The following is a 24,679-nucleotide window of genomic DNA, read 5'->3' on the forward strand; positions in this document are numbered from 1 at the left end:
AGAACTTTATTAACAAAAATGTTCTCACTTGTATACCAGTGGTTCTGAACCTTTACGCATGGTGACACAGGTACCTGTATACTAGCACATTCAGTGCCTCTCATTTAAACAGCTTATCATAAATATTTGTGTATATATAATGTTACAGAAGCATTAGTTATTTTGTTGTGAAGAGCTTATTTCCCAGCAGCAATGCCTGAACCAGCAAGCCAGCGCCTAAGAAGGGCTCCAAGAAAACTGTAACAAGTTTCATTTCATAAAGAGTTAACTCTTTTTTTTCAGCTTTTAGAAACTATTGTCTAATCACCTCTGGAGCCAGACTGCTAATTGATAAGATGAACTTGTAAACTTGTTATCTTAAGTACTGTAATCCTATTGTGGCCTGTCAAAGGACAGTGCTCTCTATCTAAATGTGTGATGGGGGATTTTGTGCTTCCCCCCCTCTCCCCCTGGGAGTGCCCTGTGTGCATGTAACCTTAATAAAAAGCAGGCTGGGCATCCCAGTCCTGAGTTCTTGTTTGACCCTCAATCGCAGCGTTGACTCGTTTTTGTGGGCAGAAGGGTATCCTAGCTGTACTGCAGCTAAGGGAGATTATTCTATATTTGCGAGACTCATATAGAATACTATGGAAAGCAGCTTCTCCCCTCTTTAGCAATAGGGATCCAGGCTACTAAGCGGTCCATCTCTCAGCGAGACTAAGGGTAACCGTAACATTTGGCGGCAGCGGCGGGATTTTCCTGGATTTCCTAGGAGAGGTACAGAACGGATGGAGAGCGCTTACGAAAAATTGAAGCGTACAACCCTAAAGGATTTACTTGAAAGCAGAGGGGGGTACGCCAGCAACCGGCCGAGGAGAGAGCTGATCGCAGAATTGACCGAACTGGATCAGAGCTTCACAATGGCGGAAACACCGACCACGATTAGTGACGAAAAAACCAGGATTGTTCGGGAAAGGCTCTCATTATACGGGCCGAACCCCTCCATGGAATTGGTACAGCAGTTGATGGCGGAGGCGGACGAGGATATACGAGAGACTCGAGCCCACGAACTCAACCTAGCGAACGCACACCGCAATGCTGAAGCCCCGCAGGTAATCATCCCTGTCGAAAATGCTGGGAGGCCCAAGATACCCTATGCGGCATTTCGACCCTTCCTAGAGAGCGAGACAGGGATTGATGAATATTTGGCGGACTTCGAAAGGCAATGTGCCCTGCACCAGATTCCCAACAGAGAGTGGCCCACGATATTGTCTGGGAAACTATCCGGGCGAGCCCTGGAAGCCTTTCGTACTCTGGGTGCTGAGGAAGTGACACAGTATGAGCTAGTTAAGGAGACACTGTTGCGACGGTACGCTGTAACTCCGGACACGTATCGCCGACAGTTTCGGGGCACGGAAAAGAAGCCTAACGATACCCATATGGAATGGGCGCACCGAATGCAGAGAGCGGCAAATCACTGGCTGAGCGGATGTAAAGCGGTGACTGGGGAGGAAATTTTACAATTGTTTCTCTTAGAACATTTTTATAATGGCATGGAACAGCAAGGGAAGGAATGGCTGCGAGACAGGCGGCCTTCTACCTTAGAAGAAGCAGCCAAATTGGCCGATGAACATTATGACTCCCGTCTTCACGAACCCATGAACTACCGAGCTCCAGCACGGGTCGAACCCAGAGAGGTTTACCGTACACCCCCTCGTGCTGAATTCCGAGCCCCGGTGCCCACAGGGCCCGTCCGACACTCAGGACCACCCAATAACAGCTCTGAGCGTCCCAGACCGACTTGCCACCGATGCAAGCAACCAGGGCATTTCATGGCTAGCTGCCCCCTTAATACGCACCAGACACCCAGGAATTACAATTACCCCTCTGGGTCCTATCGTCCGGCCCGGGCCCTCTGTGTTAACCAAGAGGCCCCTATGGAGGGATATGTGGGGCCGCTTCACGAGGCAGACCCTGTATATGCTGCCTCAGATAACCGCCAGCACCATCGGCAGAGGGTATGGCTCGAGGGGCGATCTACCGAGGGATTGCGAGACACAGGGGCTACTATCACGCTGGTACAGAGTCATTTGGTGCCAGAGCACAAGCGATCCGGACAGACTGTGGCCGTTAGAGTGGCGGGGGGGGATGTGTACAAAATTCCAACAGCTAAAGTACATCTTGATTGGGGAGCGGGAAAGGGGGCTGTGAACGTGGGCCTAATGGATAATTTACCTGCCGAAGTACTACTGGGCAACGATTTGGGCCCCATGACTTCTGCCTATGCTCCAGTATGCAACAACGAGGCGGACCCAGTGACTACACGGGCCCAAGCCCGGACGGAGCGAGAGCTCTCACCAGTGCGGGAGACACAGGTAAGACCTACCCCGACCTTGCCTGACAGGTTAGGCCCCATACCCTGGGACACCCCAGATGCTTTCGAGGCAGAGTCTAAGACTGACCCGACCTTACAAAAGTACCGGGAACGAGCAGAGACCGGAGGGGGCGGGGCAGATAACGAAACATTCTTATGGGAAAAAGGGAAACTATACCGCTGGACAGAGAAAAGGGGACAGCGTAGGCGACAGCTGGTAGTGCCCCACAAATACCGTCAAGAAATCCTCAAAATAGGCCACGACATCCCCTTAGCAGGCCACCTAGCCGTTACCCGTACCCTACACCGCATTACTCACACGTTCTTTTGGCCAGGGGTGCACGCTGACGTTAGAACTTACTGTAACACCTGCGATGTGTGTCAACGAGTAGGAAGGCGAGGCGATCACCCTAAAGCCCAGCTAGTAAATATGCCCATTGTAGAGGAACCCTTCAGCCGGGTTGCTATTGACCTAGTGGGACCACTGGCTACCCCTAGTCCCTCCGGTAAGCGATACATTCTTACCGTAGTGGACTACGCTACCAGGTACCCAGAGGCTGTCGCCCTATCCAACATACAAGCGGATACGGTAGCGAATGCACTAGTACAGGTGTTCTCCCGGGTAGGATTTCCAAAAGAAATCCTATCCGACCGAGGCACCCAATTTACGGCTGAATTGACCCAACAACTCTGGCAGGTTTGCAAAATTAAGTCCCTCCTAAGCTCCCCATACCACCCCCAGACGAACGGGCTGTGTGAGAGGTTCAATGGGACCCTCAAGCAAATGCTCAAGACGTTCACTCAGGAATACCGAGACTGGGAACGCTTCCTGCCGCACCTCCTATTTGCTTATCGGGAGGTGCCCCAGGAAACGACAGGGTTCTCTCCCTTCGAGTTGCTCTACGGAAGAAAGGTACGGGGACCCCTAAACCTGATCCGGGAGCACTGGGAGGGAGAGATGGAGGCTGACGGTGTCCCAATTGTGCCATACGTGCTGGAACTCAGGGACCGAATGGAGCAATTAGCCAAATCCGTGCGGGCTAATCTCCAGTTGGCCCAGAGAAGACAGAAAGTATGGTACGATCGGGGGGCCCGAAAGAGAATCTTCACCATAGGACAAAAGGTGTTAGTACTTAAGCCGGTGAAGACAGACAAATTGCAGGCGTCCTGGCAGGGTCCCTACCAGATCGTAGAGAAAAGGGGAGACACCACTTATGTGATAGCTAGCTGCCACGACAACAATCTTAGAAAGACATTCCATGTAAACATGCTCAAGGAATATTTTGAGCGACCAGAGAACGTGACGGCCGTATGTTGTTCCCCTCAGGAAGACCCCGACAGTTTACCCATTCCAGACCTATTAGAAAAGAGCCTCCCCACAGGTATAGTGGCGCAGGTTCAGATAGGGGACCGACTTAGCCCCACTGAAAGGGAGCAGCTCAACCAACTCCTCCAGTCCAAACACCTCACCTTCTCCCCGAAGCCAGGGTACACTACTTTAACCACCCACCAGGTAGATACTCCGGGACAAGCTCCCTTGCGCCAGGCTCCGTACCGAATCCCCGAAGCAGTTAGGACAGGAATGAAGAAGGAGATCGATGAGATGCTCCAGCTCAGGGTAATTGAGCCCTCCGATAGTCCCTGGGCCTCCCCAGTTGTCTTGGTGCCCAAGAAAGATGGGACCACCCGGTTCTGCGTAGACTATCGGAGGCTCAATGAAAATACCGTGACGGACGCTTACCCTATGCCCAGGGTAGACGAGCTACTCGATCGTATAGCCAGGGGAAATTACCTGACCACTATTGACCTCTGCAAAGGTTACTGGCAGATTCCCCTGGCCCCGGAGGCTATCCCCAAGTCGGCATTCGTCACCCCATTCGGCTTATATCAGTTTAGGGTAATGCCGTTTGGGATGAAGAATGCCCCAGCTACATTCCAGCGCTTGGTGGATAGGCTCCTGGATGGCTTCCAGAGTTTTGCTTGCGCCTACCTGGACGACATAGCGATCCACAGTGAGTCCTGGGAGGACCACTTAGCTCATGTGGGAATGGTTCTGGATCAGATCCGGGCTGCTGGCCTGACTCTGAAGCCAGAAAAATGCCACTTTGGGATGGCCGAGGTACAGTACCTGGGTCACCGGGTGGGGTGTGGAAAGCAGCGACCAGAGCCGGCCAAAATAGAAGCTGTCGCCAATTGGCCCACCCCCATCACTAAGACTCAGGTCCTAGCCTTCCTGGGCACGGCAGGGTACTATAGACGGTTCGTACCAGACTACAGCACACTTGCCAAACCCCTGACTGACTTGACCAAGAAGAACTTACCTCGACAGGTCCTGTGGTCTCCCCACTGTGAAACGGCTTTCCAGGCTCTCAAAAATGCTCTAATTAACGCTCCTGTCTTGGCGGCCCCAGCCCTTAACAAACGTTTTATCGTCCATACCGATGCTTCCATGTTCGGGCTGGGAGCCGTCCTCAGCCAAGTAGGCGAAGATGGAGGGGAGCATCCAGTTGCCTACATCAGCCGGAAGCTCCTGCCCCGCGAAGTCAGCTATGCAGCGGTCGAAAAGGAGTGTTTGGCTTTGGTGTGGGCATTAAAGAAATTGACTCCCTATTTATATGGTCAGGAGTTCACTCTGGTCACCGACCATAACCCGTTGGTGTGGCTGAACCGGGTCTCTGGAGATAACGGCAGGCTATTACGTTGGAGCTTATCGTTGCAAACCTTCAATTTCACCATTACTTACAGACCTGGGAAACAGAATGGCAACGCCGACGGGTTGTCCAGACAAACCGACCTCAGCCCCGCATAACCAGCGGTCTGGACAGCCTTAGTCTGCCCCGAAAAGGGGTCAGACCGTGTCTGCCAGAGTGTTCCACAGAAAGGGAGCAATGTTACAGAAGCATTAGTTATTTTGTTGTGAAGAGCTTATTTCCCAGCAGCAATGCCTGAACCAGCAAGCCAGCGCCTAAGAAGGGCTCCAAGAAAACTGTAACAAGTTTCATTTCATAAAGAGTTAACTCTTTTTTTTCAGCTTTTAGAAACTATTGTCTAATCACCTCTGGAGCCAGACTGCTAATTGATAAGATGAACTTGTAAACTTGTTATCTTAAGTACTGTAATCCTATTGTGGCCTGTCAAAGGACAGTGCTCTCTATCTAAATGTGTGATGGGGGATTTTGTGCTTCCCCCCCTCTCCCCCTGGGAGTGCCCTGTGTGCATGTAACCTTAATAAAAAGCAGGCTGGGCATCCCAGTCCTGAGTTCTTGTTTGACCCTCAATCGCAGCGTTGACTCGTTTTTGTGGGCAGAAGGGTATCCTAGCTGTACTGCAGCTAAGGGAGATTATTCTATATTTGCGAGACTCATATAGAATACTATGGAAAGCAGCTTCTCCCCTCTTTAGCAATAGGGATCCAGGCTACTAAGCGGTCCATCTCTCAGCGAGACTAAGGGTAACCGTAACATATATATATATATATATATATATACATAACATGAAAAGTTAACAAACAATCCTTGATATGTAAACCTACATAATTTTATGTTTTATTCAATCTGTGGTTTACAGTTTATACTTTTCTTAACTAAGATGTTTGATTGCTAGGTTTATTTAACTTACTTTCTTTTCTTTCAGCTATTTGCCTCCCCATTTTCTGTTTATACAGCTCAATTGTTTCACTATTCGTCAAATAGCGTGTTCTTTATGTTGTTTTAAATGATGCACATTGTAAACATTTAAGACCATGTACAATAATTTATCTATGTATTTATCTGATCCCTTCACTGGTTTGTCCAGTGAATTATTTACACTTTAATACACAGTATTTTGGAATTGTATAGGGCAGTTTAAATTGTATTGTATGAGCAGGTATTGTAATTACCTAATGACACACCTTGTTGAATTTTTAATCAGTTTATTTTTAACCAATGAGATGTAACCTACCCCCTTAAATAGGTGGTCAGGTGTTTCTTTAAACAGCTATGATTACAACCTAAGGGTCAAAACATGTCAGCCGTTTTGCACAAGTGACTGTGTTTGCTCACTGTCTCCATGGATGTTGTGGACATATATTTTAATACTATGAAATAAATTTGGAACTTTTAATCTACTCGTCTGCTGCAACTTGCTTTTGTTATCTCTCTCTCTCTCTCTCTCTTTATATATATAATAGATAGAAAGTTAGATAGATAGATGCTAGATAGATAATAGATAGAAAGATAAATAGATAGATAGATGATAGATAGATAGATAGATAGATAGATAGATAGATAGATAGATAGATAGATGGATAGATAGATAGATGATAGATAGAGAATAGATAGAAATATAAATAGATAGATATATGATAGATAGATAATAGATAGATAGATGATAGTTAGATAGATAGTTAGTTAGATAGATATATAGATAATAGATAGATAGATGATAGATAGATAGATAGATAGATAGATAGATATATAGATAATAGATAGAAAGATAGATATATATATATATATATATAGATAATATATAGAAAGATAAATAGATAGATAGATGATAGATAGATAGATAGATGGTAGTTATATAGATGATAGTTAGATAGATAGAAATATAGAAAGATAATAGATATATAGATAGATAGATAGATAGATAGATAGATAGATAGATAGATAGATAGATAGATAGATGATAGATAGATGATAGTTATATAGATGATAGTTAGATAGATAATAGATAGAAAGATAGATAGATAGATGATAGATAGATAGATAGACACATAGATAGACAGACAGATAGATACATAGATAGATAGATAATAGATAGACAGATAGGCAGACAGATAGATAAATAGATATATAATTAGATAGACAAATAGATGATAGATAGATAGATATAGACAGCCAGACAGATAGATAGATAGATAGATAGATAGATAGACACATAGATAGACAGACAGATAGATAAATAGATAGATAGATAATAGATAGACAGATAGGCAGATAGATAGATAGATAGATAGATAGATAATAGATAGACAGATAGGCAGATAGATAGATAAATAGATAGATAATTAGATAGACAGATAGATGATAGATAGATATAGACAGACAGACAGACAGATAGATAGACAGGCTCCCATGCATTTGGATTGTGCACACTCCTATGTATATAGCTCATACGGGCCCTGCTGCACCAATGCTAGTTTCGCCCCTGCTGTTGGCGCTACGTGCGGTCTGACCACAGACAGTTACAAACCTATGGTCCTTGCATTCTTTGGCTATAATTCTGTATCTGGCCATACAAACATGGACATTGTTAGAATAAAGACTGATCTGTAATCCATTTAATGTGCTGTAAGGCAGTTTCCTAGGACTCTCGCCCTCGCCAAGCCAAGTAATTGTACTATTAATAGAAGCTCAATTAAATTCTTTAATAAACCATGCTCTGTCCATTAGCAGCAGTGCACGTGCGGCACACACGTTATAATTAGTCTAGTGGGAATAAATACAAATTAATGCTATTACCGGCAGGTCATGATAACAGTTTTACAGTTTTACATTTCATTGTCTTATTTTACATTAATTTGTGTTAATCACTCGATGAGCGCACAAATAAAACACGTCTCATGCACCCACCCGACCTTCCGTGCTCGCCTCTTAGTGAGAGATAAAATACTGACTGCAGATACCATCAGCTGAATACTAATAGGGACAGATATCTCATTGGGTAGCACAAGTATACGTCTAAACACGTTACAGAGCTGTACGCATGTGCTTTACTGGCAGGAATTAGTTTGTGTCCTGGCAAAAAGAACAGGGAGGAACGTTATTTATTTATGTCTAAACCCGTTACACAGCTGTACGCATGTGCTTTACTGGCAGGAATTAGTTTGTGTCCCGGCAAAAAGAACAGGGAGGAACGTTATTTATTTATGTCTAAACCCGTTACACAGCTATACGCATGTGCTTTACTGGCAGGAATTAGTTTGTGTCCCGGCATTAAGAACAGGGAGAAACGTTATTTATTTATGTCTAAACACGTTACAGAGCTGTACGCATGTGCTTTACTGGCAGGAATTAGTTTGTGTCCCGGCAAAAAGAACAGGGAGGAACGTTATTTATTTATTTATGTCTAAACCGTTACAGAGCTGTGCGCATGTGCTTTACTGGCAGGAATTAGTTTGTGTCCTGGCATTAAGAACAGGGAGGAACGTTATTTATTTATGTCTAAACCGTTTCAGAGCTGTGCGCATGTGCTTTACTGGCAGGGATTAGTTTGTGTCCTGGCAAAAAGAACTGGGAGGAACGTTATTTATTTATGTCTAAACCCGTTACACAGCTGTACGCATGTGCTTTACTGGCAGGAATTAGTTTGTGTCCTGGCAAAAAGAACTGGGAGGAACGTTATTTGTTTATGTCTAAACCCGTTACAGAGCTGTACGCATGTGCTTTACTGGCAGGGATTAGTTTGTGTCCTGGTAAAAAGAACAGAGAGGAACGTTATTTATTTACATCTAAACTCGTGAAAGAGCTGTACGCATGTGCTTTACTGGCAGGGATTAGTTTGTGTCCTGGTAAAAAGAACTGGGAGGAACGTTATTTATTTATGTCTAAACACGTTACACAGCTGTACGCATGTGCTTTACTGGCAGGAATTAGTTTGTGTCCTGGCATTAAGAACAGGGAGGAACGTTATTTATTTATGTCTAAACCCGTTACACAGCTGTACGCATGTGCTTTACTGGCAGGAATTAGTTTGTGTGCTGGCAAAAAGAACAGGGAGGAACGTTATTTATTTACATCTAAACCCGTTACAGAGCTGTACGCATGTGCTTTACTGGCAGGAATTAGTTTGTGTCCTGGCAAAAAGAACTGGGAGGAACGTTATTTATTTATGTCTAAACCCGTTACACAGCTGTACGCATGTGCTTTACTGGCAGGAATTAGTTTGTGTCCTGGCAAAAAGAACAGGGAGGAAGGTAATTTATTTATCTCTAAACCCGTTACAGAGCTGTACGCATGTGCTTTACTGGCAGGAATTAGTTTGTGTGCTGGCAAAAAGAACAGGGAGGAACGTTATTTATTTATGTCTAAACCCGTTACACAGCTGTACGCATGTGCTTTACTGGCAGGAATTAGTTTGTGTTCTGGTAAACAGAACAGGGAGGAACGTTATTTGTTTATGTCTAAACCCGTTACACAGCTGTACGCATGTGCTTTACTGGCAGGAATTAGTTTGTGTCCTGGCAAACAGAACAGGGAGGAACGTTATTTATTTATGTCTAAACACGTTACACAGCTGTACGCATGTGCTTTACTGGCAGGAATTAGTTTGTGTTCTGGCAAAAAGAACAGGGAGGAACGCTATTTATTTATGTCTAAACCCGTTACACAGCTGTACGCATGTGCTTTACTGGCAGGAATTAGTTTGTGTCCTGGCATTAAGAACCAGGAGGAACGTTATTTATTTATCTCTAAACCCGTTACACAGCTGTACGCATGTGCTTTACTGGCAGGAATTAGTTTGTGTTCTGGTAAACAGAACAGGGAGGAACGTTATTTGTTTATGTCTAAACCCGTTACACAGCTGTACGCATGTGCTTTACTGGCAGGAATTAGTTTGTGTTCTGGCAAAAAGAACAGGGAGGAACGTTATTTATTTATGTCTAAACCCGTTACACAGCTGTACGCATGTGCTTTACTGGCAGGAATTAGTTTGTGTCCTGGTAAAAAGAACAGGGAGGAACGTTATTTATTTATGTCTAAACCCGTTACAGAGCTGTACGCATGTGCTTTACTGGCAGGGATTAGTTTGTGTCCTGGCAAAAAGAACAGGGAGGAACGTTATTTATTTATGTCTAAACCCGTTACACAGCTGTACGCATGTGCTTTACTGGCAGGAATAGTTTGTGTCCTGGCAAAAAGAACAGGGAGGAACGTTATTTATTTACATCTAAACCCGTTACAGAGCTGAACGCATGTGCTTTACTGGCAGGAATTAGTTTGTGTCCTGGTAAAAAGAACAGGGAGGAACGTTATTTTTTTACATCTAAACCCGTTACAGAGCTGAACGCATGTGCTTTACTGGCAGGAATTAGTTTGTGTCCTGGTAAAAAGAACAGGGAGGAACGTTATTTTTTATGTCTAAACCCGTTACACAGCTGTACGCATGTGCTTTACTGGCAGGAATTAGTTTGTGTCCTGGTAAAAAGAACAGGGAGGAACGTTATTTATTTATGTCTAAACACGTTACAGAGCTGTACGCATGTGCATTACTGGCAGGAATTAGTTTGTGTCCTGGTAAAAAGAACAGGGAGGAACGTTATTTATTTATGTCTAAACCCGTTACACAGCTGTACGCATGTGCATTACTGGCAGGAATTAGTTTGTGTCCCGGCAAAAAGAACAGGGAGGAACGTTATTTATTTACGTCTAAACCCGTTACAGAGCTGTGCGCATGTGCTTTACTGGCAGGAATTAGTTTGTGTCCTGGCAAAAAGAACAGGGAGGAACGTTATTTATTTATGTCTATACCCGTTACAGAGCTGTACGCATGTGCTTTACTGGCAGTAATTAGTTTGTGTCCTGGCAAAAAGAACAGGGAGGAACGTTATTTATTTACGTCTAAACCCGTTACAGAGCTGTGCGCATGTGCTTTACTGGCAGGAATTAGTTTGTGTCCTGGCAAAAAGAACAGGGAGGAGAGTTATTTATTTATGTCTAAACCCGTTACACAGCTGTACGCATGTGCTTTACTGGCAGGAATTAGTTTGTGTCCTGGCAAAAAGAACAGGGAGGAACGTTATTTATTTATGTCTAAACCCGTTACAGAGCTGTACGCATGTGCTTTACTGGCAGGAATTAGTTTGTGTGCTGGCAAAAAGAACAGGGAGGAACGTTATTTGTTTATGTCTAAACCCGTTACAGAGCTGTACGCATGTTCTTTACTGGCAGGAATTAGTTTGTGTCCTGGCAAAAAGAACAGGGAGGAACGTTATTTATTTATGTCTAAACACGTTACACAGCTGTACGCATGTGCTTTACTGGAAGGAATTAGTTTGTGTGCTGGCAAAAAGAACAGGGAGGAACGTTATTTATTTATGTCTAAACCCGTTACAGAGCTGTGCGCATGTGCTTTACTGGCAGGAATTAGTTTGTGTGCTGGCAAAAAGAACAGGGAGGAACGTTATTTATTTATGTCTAAACCCGTTACAGAGCTGTACGCATGTGCTTTACTGGCAGGAATTAGTTTGTGTCCCGGCAAAAAGAACAGGGAGGAACGTTATTTATTTATGTCTAAACCCGTTACACAGCTGTACGCATGTGCATTACTGGCAGGAATTAGTTTGTGTCCTGGCAAAAAGAACAGGGAGGAACGTTATTTATTTATGTCTAAACCCGTTACACAGCTGTACAAAGGTGCTTTACTGGCAGGAATTAGTTTGTGTCCTGGCATTAAGAACCAGGAGGAACGTTATTTATTTATCTCTAAACCCGTTACACAGCTGAACGCATGTGCTTTACTGGCAGGAATTAGTTTGTGTTCTGGTAAACAGAACAGGGAGGAACGTTATTTGTTTATGTCTAAACCCGTTACACAGCTGTACAAAGGTGCTTTACTGGCAGGAATTAGTTTGTGTCCTGGCATTAAGAACCAGGAGGAACGTTATTTATTTATCTCTAAACCCGTTACACAGCTGAACGCATGTGCTTTACTGGCAGGAATTAGTTTGTGTTCTGGTAAACAGAACAGGGAGGAACGTTATTTGTTTATGTCTAAACCCGTTACAGAGCTGTACGCATGTGCTTTACTGGCAGGAATTAGTTTGTGTTCTGGCAAAAAGAACAGGGAGGAACGTTATTTATTTATGTCTAAACCCGTTACACAGCTGTACGCATGTGCTTTACTGGCAGGAATTAGTTTGTGTCCTGGTAAAAAGAACAGGGAGGAACGTTATTTATTTATGTCTAAACCCGTTACAGAGCTGTACGCATGTGCTTTACTGGCAGGGATTAGTTTGTGTCCTGGCAAAAAGAACAGGGAGGAACGTTATTTATTTATGTCTAAACCCGTTACACAGCTGTACGCATGTGCTTTACTGGCAGGAATAGTTTGTGTCCTGGCAAAAAGAACAGGGAGGAACGTTATTTATTTACATCTAAACCCGTTACAGAGCTGAACGCATGTGCTTTACTGGCAGGAATTAGTTTGTGTCCTGGTAAAAAGAACAGGGAGGAACGTTATTTTTTTACATCTAAACCCGTTACAGAGCTGAACGCATGTGCTTTACTGGCAGGAATTAGTTTGTGTCCTGGTAAAAAGAACAGGGAGGAACGTTATTTTTTATGTCTAAACCCGTTACACAGCTGTACGCATGTGCTTTACTGGCAGGAATTAGTTTGTGTCCTGGTAAAAAGAACAGGGAGGAACATTATTTATTTATGTCTAAACACGTTACAGAGCTGTACGCATGTGCATTACTGGCAGGAATTAGTTTGTGTCCTGGTAAAAAGAACAGGGAGGAACGTTATTTATTTATGTCTAAACCCGTTACACAGCTGTACGCATGTGCATTACTGGCAGGAATTAGTTTGTGTCCCGGCAAAAAGAACAGGGAGGAACGTTATTTATTTACGTCTAAACCCGTTACAGAGCTGTGCGCATGTGCTTTACTGGCAGGAATTAGTTTGTGTCCTGGCAAAAAGAACAGGGAGGAACGTTATTTATTTATGTCTATACCCGTTACAGAGCTGTACGCATGTGCTTTACTGGCAGTAATTAGTTTGTGTCCTGGCAAAAAGAACAGGGAGGAGCGTTATTTATTTACGTCTAAACCCGTTACAGAGCTGTACGCATGTGCTTTACTGGCAGGAATTAGTTTGTGTCCTGGCAAAAAGAACAGGGAGGAGAGTTATTTATTTATGTCTAAACCCGTTACACAGCTGTACGCATGTGCTTTACTGGCAGGAATTAGTTTGTGTCCTGGCAAAAAGAACAGGGAGGAACGTTATTTATTTATGTCTAAACCCGTTACAGAGCTGTACGCATGTGCTTTACTGGCAGGAATTAGTTTGTGTCCTGGCAAAAAGAACAGGGAGGAACGTTATTTATTTATGTCTAAACACGTTACACAGCTGTACGCATGTGCTTTACTGGAAGGAATTAGTTTGTGTGCTGGCAAAAAGAACAGGGAGGAACGTTATTTATTTATGTCTAAACCCGTTACAGAGCTGTGCGCATGTGCTTTACTGGCAGGAATTAGTTTGTGTGCTGGCAAAAAGAACAGGGAGGAACGTTATTTATTTATGTCTAAACCCGTTACAGAGCTGTACGCATGTGCTTTACTGGCAGGAATTAGTTTGTGTCCCGGCAAAAAGAACAGGGAGGAACGTTATTTATTTATGTCTAAACCCGTTACACAGCTGTACGCATGTGCATTACTGGCAGGAATTAGTTTGTGTCCTGGCAAAAAGAACAGGGAGGAACGTTATTTATTTATGTCTAAACCCGTTACACAGCTGTACGCATGTGCATTACTGGCAGGAATTAGTTTGTGTCCTGGCAAAAAGAACAGGGAGGAACGTTATTTATTTATGTCTAAACCCGTTACACAGCTGTACGCATGTGCTTTACTTGCAGGAATTAGTTTGTGTGCTGGCAAAAAGAACCAGGAGGAACGTTATTTATTTATGTCTAAACCCGTTACACAGCTGTACAAAGGTGCTTTACTGGCAGGAATTAGTTTGTGTCCCGGCATTAAGAACAGGGAGGAACGTTATTTATTTATGTCTAAACCCGTTACAGAGCTGTACGCATGTGCTTTACTGGCAGGAATTAGTTTGTGTCCTGGCAAAAAGAACAGGGAGGAACGTTATTTATTTATGTCTAAACCCGTTACACAGCTGTACGCATGTGCTTTACTTGCAGGAATTAGTTTGTGTGCTGGCAAAAAGAACCAGGAGGAACGTTATTTATTTATGTCTAAACCCGTTACAGAGCTGTGCGCATGTGCTTTACTGGCAGGAATTAGTTTGTGTCCTGGCAAACAGAACAGGGAGGAACGTTATTTATTTATGCTAAACACGTTACAGAGCTGTACGCATGTGCATTACTGGCAGGAATTAGTTTGTGTCCTGGTAAAAAGAACAGGGAGGAACGTTATTTATTTAAGTCTAAACCTGTTACACAGCTGTACGCATGTGCTTTACTGGCAGGAATTAGTTTGTGTCCTGGCAAAAAGAACAGGGAGGAACGTTATTTATTTATGTCTAAACTCGTTACAGAGCTGTACGCATGTGCTTTACTGGCAGGAATTAGTTTGTGTCCTGGCAAAAAGAACAGGGAGGAACGTTATTTGTTTATGTCTAAACCTGTTACAGAGCTGTACGCATGTGCTTTACTGGCAGGAATTAGTTTGTGTCCTGGCAAAAAGAACAGGGAGGAACGTTATTTATTTAAGTCTAAACCCGTTACAGAGCTGTGCGCATGTGCTTTACTGGCAGGAATTAGTTTGTGTCCTGGCAAAAAGAACAGGGAGGAACGTTATTTATTTATGTCTAAACCCGTTACACAGCTGTACGCATGTGCTTTACTGGCAGGAATTAGTTTGTGTCCTGGCAAAAAGAACAGGGAGGAACGTTATTTATTTAAGTCTAAACCCGTTACAGAGCTGTGCGCATGTGCTTTACTGGCAGGAATTAGTTTGTGTCCTGGCAAAAAGAACAGGGAGGAACGTTATTTATTTAAGTCTAAACCCGTTACAGAGCTGTACGCATGTGCTTTACTGGCAGGAATTAGTTTGTGTTCCGGCATTAAGAACAGGGAGGAACGTTATTTATTTATGTCTAAACCCGTTACACAGCTGTATGCATGTGCTTTACTTGCAGGAATTAGTTTGTGTTCTGGCAAAAAGAACAGGGAGGAACGTTATTTATTTATGTCTAAACCCGTTATAGAGCTGTACGCATGTGCTTTACTGGCAGGAATTAGTTTGTGTCCTGGTAAAAAGAACAGGGAGGAACGTTATTTATTTATGTCTAAACCCGTTACACAGCTGTACGCATGTGCTTTACTGGCAGGAATTAGTTTGTGTTCTGGTAAACAGAACAGGGAGGAACGTTATTTGTTTATGTCTAAACCCGTTACACAGCTGTACGCATGTGCTTTACTGGCAGGAATTAGTTTGTGTCCTGGCAAACAGAACAGGGAGGAACGTTATTTATTTATGTCTAAACACGTTACACAGCTGTACGCATGTGCTTTACTGGCAGGAATTAGTTTGTGTTCCGGCATTAAGAACAGGGACGAACGTTATTTATTTATGTCTAAACCCGTTACACAGCTGTTCGCATGTGCTTTACTGGCAGGAATTAGTTTGTGTTCTGGCAAAAAGAACAGGGAGGAACGTTATTTATTTATCTCTAAACACGTTACAGAGCTGTACGCATGTGCTTTACTGGCAGGAATTAGTTTGTGTGCTGGTAAAAAGAACAGGGAGGAACGTTATTTATTTATGTCTAAACCCGTTACACAGCTGTACGCATGTGCTTTACTGGCAGGGATTAGTTTGTGTCCTGGCAAACAGAACAGGGAGGAACGTTATTTATTTAAAGTGAAGGTAAAGTTTTGACTTTCTGCAAGGATTATTTAATCTATCACCTTGTAAAATAAACTGTCGCTAACTTATTTTTTTTTTTTAACCTTACATATTTCGTTAGTAAATGTATTTGGTTCTCCCCTACCGTTCCGTTAAAGCTCCGCCCACGATCCATTTCCTGTCTGTTTGTATAGAGCGTGCCTACAATGCTCGTGCCCGGACAAGTTAACCAGTGCGCATGCGGCAATCCTCGACGACGGTGCACAATGCGCATGCGTTAATGCTTGTTATAAACACGCTTGTTACGTATTGATGGTTTTGTTAGTAAACTTGCGCTAAACGGGGCCGCGCCAGGGAGAGGACGGAATCTTACGCATGCGCAGAGCTTAGAAGATAGCGGTGACGTCAAATGACGGCCGCCTAACGGCCAGCAAGTCGATTGGCTGTTCTGAAAACGTGACCAGCAGGATAAAAAAAAAATATATCACGGGTTGAATCGTAAGCTTGTTAGATTGCGACTAAAACCTGATAAAACTACGAATAAAGGTAAAAATTTAAATTTTCATGAATGAAAGTGCCATTGATTTGTGCTGTATTGCTGATATTTGCATAGTAATACAGCAAACTTTACTTTCACTTTAAGTCTAAACCCGTTACACAGCTGTACGCATGTGCTTTACTGGCAGGAATTAGTTTGTGTCCTGGCAAACAGAACAGGGAGGAACGTTATTTATTTATGTCTAACCCCGTTACACAGCTGTACGCATGTGCTTTACTGGCAGGAATTAGTTTGTGTTCTGGCAAAAAGAACAGGGAGGAACGTTATTTATTTATGTCTAACCCCGTTACACAGCTGTACGCATGTGCTTTACTGGCAGGAATTAGTTTGTGTCCTGGCATTAAGAACCGGGAGGAACGTTATTTATTTATCTCTAAACCCGTTACACAGCTGTACGCATGTGCTTTACTGGCAGGAATTAGTTTGTGTCCCGGCAAAAAGAACAGGGAGGAACGTTATTTATTTATGTCTAAACCCGTTACACAGCTGTACGCATGTGCTTTACTGGCAGGAATTAGTTTGTGTTCTGGCAAAAAGAACAGGGAGGAACGTTATTTATTTACATCTAAACACGTTACACAGCTGTACGCATGTGCTTTACTGGCAGGAATTAGTTTGTGTCCTGGTAAAAAGAACAGGGAGGAACGTTATTTTTTATGTCTAAACCCGTTACACAGCTGTACGCATGTGCTTTACTGGCAGGAATTAGTTTGTGTCCTGGCAAAAAGAACAGGGAGGAACGTTATTTGTTTATGTCTAAACCCGTTACAGAGCTGTACGCATGTGCTTTACTGGCAGGAATTAGTTTGTGTCCTGGCAAAAAGAACTGGGAGGAACGTTATTTATTTATGTCTAAACCCGTTACACAGCTGTACGCATGTGCTTTACTGGCAGGAATTAGTTTGTGTCCTGGCAAAAAGAACAGGGAGGAACGTTATTTATTTACATCTAAACTCGTGAAAGAGCTGTACGCATGTGCTTTACTGGCAGGAATTAGTTTGTGTGCTGGCAAAAAGAACAGGGAGATACGTTATTTATTTATGTCTAAACCCGTTACACAGCTGTACGCATGTGCTTTACTGGCAGGAATTAGTTTGTGTCCTGGTAAAAAGAACAGGGAGGAACGTTATTTATTTATGTCTAAACCCGTTACAGAGCTGTATGCATGTGCTTTACTTGCAGGAATTAGTTTGTGTCCTGGCAAAAAGAACAGGGAGGAACGTTATTTATTTATGTCTAAACCCGTTACAGAGCTGTACGCATGTGCTTTACTGGCAGGAATTAGTTTGTGTCCTGGCGAAAAGAACAGGGAGGAACGTTATTTATTTATGTCTAAACCCGTTACACAGCTGTACGCATGTGCTTTACTGGCAGGAATTACTTTGTGTCCTGGTAAAAAGAACAGGGAGGAACGTTATTTATTTATGTCTAAACCCGTTACAGAGCTGTACGCATGTGCTTTACTGGCAGGAATTAGTTTGTGTCCTGGCGAAAAGAACAGGGAGGAACGTTATTTATTTATGTCTAAACCCGTTACACAGCTGTACGCATGTGCTTTACTGGCAGGAATTACTTTGTGTCCTGGTAAAAAGAACAGGGAGGAACGTTATTTATTTATGTCTAAACCCGTTACAGAGCTGTGCGCATGTGCTTTACTGGCAGGAATTAGTTTGTGTCCTGGCGAAAAGAACAGGGAGGAACGTTATTTATTTATGTCTAAACCCGTTACACAGCTGTACGCATGTGCTTTACTGGCAGGAATTAGTTTGTGTCCTGGCAAAAAGAACAGGGAGGAACGTTATTTATTTATGTCTAAACCCGTTACAGAGCTGTACGCATGTGCTTTACTGGCAGGAATTAGTTTGTGTCCCGGCAAAAGAACAGGGAGGAACGTTATTTATTTATGTCTAACCCCGTGACCCCACATTTCCCATTACTCGTTTCCTAAACAAAAAACACACAACACCGTCTTGGGAGAGAAAAGGCAGCAGCTTATTTATTAACATAACAAATAAATTAACATTATTAACTTAACCTTTACAACATCATTTAACCACACCTCCGTGCTTGCTATTACTTAAGTATAAGCCCCCACCCCTTCCAGGGCGGGGCGTACCTCTACCTCCTTTCTTAATCATTAATAAACACCAGCCATACTCTATTAGGCGTAAGCCTCAATAGGACATAGCAAGCACTTCCGCCATTGCTGCGACAAACCACCACTTTTACTCTGGGGAGGGAGGGCGGGACACATCTCCTACCGTTTTGCTCCTGCTAGGGCACCTGTGACCTCACTTCCCGGGTCCAGCTTCTTATACCTATACCCACCCACCTTGGAATGTTCCACTCTTGTGGGGGGAAGTGGGGTCACATGTGCTCTCCTTCCATGCTTACATACGGGCCTTTTCTTGACCTCACATTTCCCATTACTCGTTTCCTAACCAAAAACCACACAACACCGTCTTGGGAGAGAAAAGGCCGCAGCTCATTTATTAACATAACAAATAAATTAACATTATTAACTTAACCTTTACAACATCATTTAACCACACCTCCGTGCTTGCTATTACTTAAGTATAAGCCCCCACCCCTTCCAGGGCGGGGCGTACCTCTACCTCCTTTCTTAATCATTAATAAACACCAGCCATACTCTATTAGGCGTTAGCCTCAATAGGACATAGCAAGCACTTCCGCCACCACTCGCTCCCTAGCGAGTACCGCCACCTAAAGCTAAGGCCTTTTCTATCCCCTCCCGTAGTGTGAAATTAAACAAATGAAGCCCCACTTCGTTCAAGTGAACACCGTCTTTCAAATAAAAGCACTTGCCTGACTCCCCTTCAAATTCAACATGGCGTAAGCCAATACCTCCCAACTTCTTTACGTACCCGGTAACTGTCCTATTGACCTTCCGTCTGGAAGCCTCCAGTTTTTTGATGTCCCATGCCGCCTTCCAAGTTGTCCTACTCTCAATCTCCGACCACACCAAGACCACCCCTGGAAACAATTGAACTAATCTATTCAAACCCCTCTTAATGTCATCTATCAACTCTTTTTGAGGCATGAATCCCAGATCATTTCCCCCCGCGTGCAAAACTTACACATTCGGAGGGGAGAAAAGCCTTGCATATTCAACGATCGTTCCCACTATCTGTTCCCATTTCATCCCCCTCACTCAAAACCATTTTATCACTAAACGGTCTTCTCTGAAACCTAGCTGTGTCCCATTTGGCTTCACCGCTGCTGCCTTCCTTGCCCAGAACACATATGAGTGACCAACAATCCAGCACCTTCCTGCATCTGTTAAATGAATGGAACATGTTATGGGACCCCCTTTATAACACCAAACCCAGCCTCACATACCCCCTGAATCTCTCCGATCTCCATCTTCCTACCCTCCTAATAACCGACGCCTCTAAGCCCAAGTTCGCTGCCTCTGTTGCCGCCCCAATCCGAAACGAATGCGAACCGAAATCTAAGGCTCCCCAACCCATTGACCCCAATGCTTTTCTCATAACCGCAATAAACTGGAAACGTGACAAGGACGATCCGTCCTCATGTATAAGCAAAGGGCCTTCCTTGTGCTTGGCCACCCTCAAATATTCTCTCACCGTCCCAACTGGGCAACACTCACCCCCAATTTCCCTTAACACCATCGTGGCTCCCCTACACTCCTGATCCGTCTTAGACCTCCTGACCCACAGTTCAACCACTCCATCCTTCAACACCACCTCCTGCTTACCCATTCCGCTCCTATCCCACCGATTCTTGCCCACTAGCTCCGACACCCGGAACGCCCCAAAAAACGCCAACACAAACGCTGTTTTAAACAACAACTCCTCATACCATGACGAACATATCCTATTTAAATTCGCCACTAGCCCTTGCAGCATCGCAAACATAACCGGTCTACGCTGGTCCGCTCGCCTCACCCCCCTGCACATCCCCCGGACCGCCATTCGGGCCACAAAAAGCTTCATCAGGTCCTCTTTTTCCATCAGCTGAAAAAGAAATGCCATTGCCGTCATTCTTTTTCGGACCTCAGAGGGCGACAGCCCTTCCCTCACCCATGAACCAATCCAGTCCAACCACACCGATACACAGCTCCTGCCATACCCACGACCCTGCTCCTCCAACAGCCTCTGTTCCCACACCTTCCACACTCAGGCGTAAGCCCTCCATGTAGTAGGTGCAAGTGCTCCATTCACCAAGATCAACATTCCTGACAACCCAGATGCATAGGTCCTCGGGACATCTGACACCTTCCTGATCCGCGTCCGGGGCCACCTCTCGAAACCTGTCCCACTGAAACCGTGACAAAGCATCAGCGATAACATTCAACCGCCCCGGAACATGCACCGCTCGAAAAGAGATATTGCACCTCAAACACTCCAAAACAAACACCCTTAGCAACCGTATCACCGCCGGCGAATTTGCCGTTAGGCGGTTGATTGCCCATACCACTCCTTGGTTATCTGAATGGAAGCATACCCTTTTATTACTCAGGTGATCAGGCCAAACTCGCAGTGCCACCACTAGGGGGAACAACTCCAAGAAAATCAAATTCTTGGTCAGACCCCACTCGGCCCACTCACTAGGCCACTGTCCTGCACACCATTTACCCGCCAAGTATGCTCCGAAACCGTGCGCCCCTGCCGCATCTGTGAACAAGCACAACTGGTCATCCGACCAGCCCTTCTCTTGCATTATGACCTTCCCGTTAAATTCTTGCAGGAAAACTTGCCAAACCTGCAAATCCCCTTTTACCTATTTTGACAACCTGATGTGGTGCCTAGGATTCGATACACCCACCGTTAACAAGGATAAGCGACGGCAAAACACCCTACCAATAGGGATGACCCTGCTCGCAAAATTTAATTTCCCCAACAACGATTGGATTTCCTTTATGGTCGCCTTCCTACTCCCCACCATTTTGTCAATAACCATCCTAAGGTCTACCACCTTTTCTTCTGGCAACCTACACTCCATGCTGACTGAATCCAATTGGATTCCCAAGAAACTCAACAGCGTTACCGGACCTTCCGATTTTTCAGCCGCAACGGGGATTCCGAAATCCCTGGTCACCTGATCAAAAACTTGAACTAGCCTGTCACACACCCCAGAGCTGGCTGGGCCAACGAACAAAAAATCGTCTAAATAATGCACCATCGATGAAATGCCCGCCGCTCGCTTGACCACCCATTCCACGAAGGAGCTGAACCTCTCAAAATATGAACATGAAATGGAACAGCCCATCGGGAGGCATAAATCAACAAAATATTCACCTTCCATCACACACCCCAATAAGTGATGGCATGTCGGATGCACGGGGAGAAGACGAAAAGCTGACTCCACGTCCGCTTTCGCCATCATCGCTCCCCTTCCCGCTGCTCTCACCAGCTCCACCGCCTTGTCAAACGATGCATACTTTACCGAAACTAACTCAGGATTGATGCTATCGTTCACAGACATACCCTTTGGGTAAGACAAGTGGTGTATCATCCTGAACTGCCCCGGGACCTTTTTGGGGACTACCCCCAATGGAGATACCCTCAAATCCGGTAATGGCGGGTCCTTAAATGGGCCCGCCATCCGACCCAACCTCACCTCTTTGAAAAAATTTTCCCTCAATACTTCCGGGCGTTCCCTGGCCGACTTCAAATTACCCACGACCCTTCCTGCACAATGACCCCTGTGCGGGATCTTGAATCCCGAACTGAACCCCGTTAAAATCAGTTCAGCATCCCCCGCATGCCCCCGTTCATGGGCGTACAACTTTAGCCAAGGAACCATCCTTTCTACCCTCACCGGCGTCCGTGCCCGGTGCACCCACGTCCCCTGGCCTGTTACCCTGCTTACTCCTAAGGGCTCCCTCTGGCACTTGAACAACCTCACCCCCGCTTGCTGGAGGGACCTCCGTACCACTTCCCGTGCTCCCTTGAGGCCCCCCAATGGCCGCAACTGGCCCTGGCGGGACCCATGCCGCTGCTACCAACGTCCCCCCCCCCCCAGGTCTCTCTATTGTCGCCAATAAATTCCTTAAACCCGCCACCATCACTTCCCTTTCTCCAATCACCGCCGCATTCACTCCAGGTGCCCCACCAGCCATCTCACCTGCTGGCTGCCGCACCGTCTGCAGCCCCTCTGCCTGTGCTGGCCTTGCCTCCTCTCTGCGGCCTCTATCTCTACCAACTTCGTCTCGTCCTCGGCTATTGTCCAGGCGTCTCCTTACCGTCTCTCTCCTGACAGGCGATCTCTCCCTGCCGTATCTGCTCCGGTCGTGGCTCCTGTCCAATCATGCCCACGTAGGAGATGCTGGTGGACCTCTTCCCCATGACCTCCATGGTGATCTAGACCTCCTGCGTCCACCTGCAGTCCCCGTTCTCTCCGGAAGAGCGTCCCTCCTCCCTGCTCTGCTACCGTCACCTGCTGCCTGTAAAGGGGACATAGCCATAACCTCTCTCCCCAATGACTCCCCCCTCACTGCAGACCCTCCTCTGTTACTCCCCACTCCATGTAACCCTCCACTCCGTTGAGGAGACAATAACTGTAGAATCTGCGCCAAGGCGGACAGATCTCCTACCTGTCCTGCCGTCACCGGTCCCGCTGACGTGCCTTCCAGGGGATCCTCATCCTTCACACCAAAGTCTCCGCTGGCGTTGAGCTCAAGCGGTGGCTCCGTCTGCTGCTCCTGCTGTGCTGGAATCTTCTCACCACTGGCGTTTAAAGCCTCTTCGCCCCTCCGTTCGTCCCTGACTACTCCTGCAACAAGACACAACGTGAATACCAGCCCCTCTAGGAACCCCCCCTAACCCTCCCCGCTACCCCCAAGGAAACTGCCTCTATATCCCAATATACCTCCCCCTTTTATCTATATATACTTTTTTTTTTTTTTTTAGGGGCCACAATAAAGTTACTGACCCCCCCCCCCCCCGGGCCCGCACCCCACCTGCCCCGGTATCATGTCAACGCCCCCTCTTCCTCCTACCCGAATGCCCACTGCGTTAAAAGCGACCCACCACCAGTGACTACAAGTCAAAAGAAGGCCCCTTGTACCCCCCGGGAACACAGGGCCCACTATTCCCCGGCCCTTGCTGACCCAGGTATATGTGCACTACCAGCTCCCTTAATCCCTATTTCCCCCCCCCTTTTTTTTTTTTTTTTTGGGCATCGCTAAGCACTAATCCCCTATATATTTATATATGCTGCCTTTTTTGTTTTGTTTTTTGCAGAAAAAACTACCGCCCCTGTACCTCTTATACAAACCACCGCCATGAATTCTGTGGCATGGGACCCTTCTATTTTTTTTTTTTATTACTTAACCGATCGCACGCGGGAACTCCCACCGCATGCGGCCTTCACTGGGGCTCCCCTACCTGCATTCTATCACCCCTCGCGGCTCACCGCCTAAGGCCGTGATCGTGGCCCGCCGTACCTGCATACTCCCCCCGGCCTCATTCCCGGCCGTCTAAACCCACTGCCACACTTCCTAACTGCTAGGCTTCATCCCCGGCCGTTTTCCCCTGTAACCAGATTCCCGCCAGGCCCCTATCTAGTTTCCGAATATTTTTTGAAGGCCCCCAGACTCCCATCCCCATGGAAAAATATCCCCCTGGGCCAGTCTCTATCCCCTTGGGCCAGTCTCTCTCCTTAGGCCCCTTCTCACAGCCCTGTCTCCTGTTTTTGACAAACCCCCTCCCCCCCCCCCTCCTTAATCCCCTCTTCGATAACTCAGCCGGCAATCCACCAATCTTCGATAACTCAGCCCGTCTTACCTGCATCACCGCAGCTCCTCCTGCTCCTCGGTGTCCTCTGTTGGTGCCCGGCTCCGCTCCTCGACGCACGTCCGTGACGTCATTCACCGGCACCGTTCCAGGCCGCGCCTCAGCTGCTGCTCCCGTCCTGCGACCTCTGCTGCCTTCCGATCTCGCCCGCCGCACCTCCTGACATCCTGGCTGGATCCTCTCACGACCGGACCTCCTTGTACTGACTCCAGGACTCAGCCGTTCCGGTGGCCTCGACCTCCTGGCCGGCCGTCCTCCGCTCCGGTCTGCTAATCCCTCTGCCGAAACTGCTGTGGCCGCCTCACCAGCCGTGGACAACTGCTGCCGGACCCAGTCTTCTCCATTTCTTCTCGCCGCTGACAGCAACTGCTCCAGTAACGCCTCCATCTTCAGGTAAGCCGATGCACTAC

Source organism: Bombina bombina, chromosome 3 (genome assembly GCF_027579735.1).
Source record: "Bombina bombina isolate aBomBom1 chromosome 3, aBomBom1.pri, whole genome shotgun sequence".
Classification (NCBI taxonomy): domain Eukaryota; kingdom Metazoa; phylum Chordata; class Amphibia; order Anura; family Bombinatoridae; genus Bombina; species Bombina bombina.